The following is a 2,500-nucleotide window of genomic DNA, read 5'->3' as shown; positions in this document are numbered from 1 at the left end:
TCTATGAGCATTATGCTTATAAGAAATATTACAACATCAAAAATAGCTTAACATTTATTTTTTTTTTTAAATTTTTTGTACTTATATGAAAATTATTTAGTTGTATGAATTCATACACTTAGTACTTATATGAAAATTAGTATCTATATGAAAATTAATTAGTATTTATATGAAATTTATTAAGTATCTATATGAAAATTATTTAGTATTTATATGAAAATTATTTACTTGTATGAATTCATAAACTTAGTATCTATATGAAAATTATTTAGTATTTATATGAAAATTTTTTACTTGTATGAATTCATAAACTTAGTATCTATATGAAAATTATTTAGTATTTATATGAAAATTTTTAACTTGTATGAATTCATTAACTTAGTATCTATATGAAAATTATTTAGTATTTATATGAAAATTTTTAACTTGTATGAATTCATTAACTTAGTATCTATATGAAAATTATTTAGTATTTATATGAAAATTATTTACTTGTATGAATTCATAAACTTAGTATCTATATGAAAATTATTTAGTATTTATATGAAAATTTTTAACTTGTATGAATTCATTAACTTAGTATCTATATGAAAATTATTTAGTATTTATATGAAAATTTTTAACTTGTATGAATTCATTAACTTAGTATCTATATGAAAATTATTTAGTATTTATATGAAAATTTTTAACTTGTATGAATTCATTAACTTAGTATCTATATGAAAATTATTTAGTATTTATATGAAAATTATTTACTTGTATGAATTCATAAACTTAGTATCTATATGAAAATTATTTAGTATTTATATGAAAATTTTTTACTTGTATGAATTCATAAACTTAGTATCTATATGAAAATTATTTAGTATTTATATGAAAATTTTTAACTTGTATGAATTCATAAACTTAGTATCTATATGAAAATTATTTAGTATTTATATGAAAATTTTTTACTTGTATGAATTCATAAACTTAGTATCTATATGAAAATTATTTAGTATTTATATGAACATTTTTTACTTGTATGAATTCATAAACTTAGTATCTATATGAAAATTATTTAGTATTTATATGAAAATTTTTAACTTGTATGAATTCATTAACTTAGTATCTATATGAAAATTATTTAGTATTTATATGAAAATTTTTTACTTGTATGAATTCATAAACTTAGTATCTATATGAAAATTATTTAGTATTTATATGAAAATTTTTAACTTGTATGAATTCATTAACTTAGTATCTATATGAAAATTAATTAGTATTTATATGAAATTTATTAAGTATCTATATGAAAATTATTTAGTATTTATATGAAAATTATTTACTTGTATGAATTCATAAACTTAGTATCTATATGAAAATTATTTAGTATTTATATGAAAATTTTTTACTTGTATGAATTCATAAACTTAGTATCTATATGAAAATTATTTAGTATTTATATGAAAATTTTTAACTTGTATGAATTCATTAACTTAGTATCTATATGAAAATTATTTAGTATTTATATGAAAATTTTTAACTTGTATGAATTCATTAACTTAGTATCTATATGAAAATTATTTAGTATTTATATGAAAATTATTTACTTGTATGAATTCATAAACTTAGTATCTATATGAAAATTATTTAGTATTTATATGAAATTTTTTTACTTGTATGAACGTGGTTTCGGCGTTTTGGCTCTTTATATGGGGTTTCGGCTCTTCGCAAATAGGGACAGTAGGAATCTCCTGAATTCCTTTTTGCGCGTCACTAATAAGATGACGATGCATTTGGCTACGTAAATAAAATCATTTTTATGCCCGCCGTTTAACCAAACTTAGTTTTTTTTATATGCAAATATACGTGGTTTCGGCGTTTTGGCTCTTTATATGTGGTTTCGGCTCTTCGCAAATAGGGACAGTAGGAATCTCCTGAATTCCTTTTTGCGCGTCACTAATAAGATGACGATGCATTTGGCTACGTAAATAAAATCATTTTTATGCCCGCCGTTTAACCAAATTTAGTTTTTTTTATATGCAAATATACGTTTTTTCGGCCTTTTGGCTCTTTATATGTGGTTTCGGCTCTTCGCAAATAGGGACAGTAGGAATCTCCTGAATTCCTTTTTGCGCGTCACTAATAAGATGACGATGCATTTGGCTACGTAAATAAAATCATTTTTATGCCCGCCGTTTAACCAAATTTAGTTTTTTTTATATGCAAATATACGTTTTTTCGGCGTTTTGGCTCTTTATATGTGGTTTCGGCTCTTCGCAAATAGGGACAGTAGGAATCTCCTGAATTCCTTTTTGCGCGTCACTAATAAGATGACGATGCATTTGGCTACGTAAATAAAATCATTTTTATGCCCGCCGTTTAACCAAATTTAGTTTTTTTTATATGCAAATATACGTTTTTTCGGCCTTTTGGCTCTTTATATGTGGTTTCGGCTCTTCGCAAATAGGGACAGTAGGAATCTCCTGAATTCCTTTTTGCGCGTCACTAATAAGAT

This window comes from Zeugodacus cucurbitae, unplaced genomic scaffold (genome assembly GCF_028554725.1).
Source record: "Zeugodacus cucurbitae isolate PBARC_wt_2022May unplaced genomic scaffold, idZeuCucr1.2 ctg00000054.1, whole genome shotgun sequence".
NCBI classification, from domain to species: Eukaryota; Metazoa; Arthropoda; class Insecta; order Diptera; family Tephritidae; genus Zeugodacus; species Zeugodacus cucurbitae.
Note: the sequence above shows the minus strand (reverse complement) of the source record.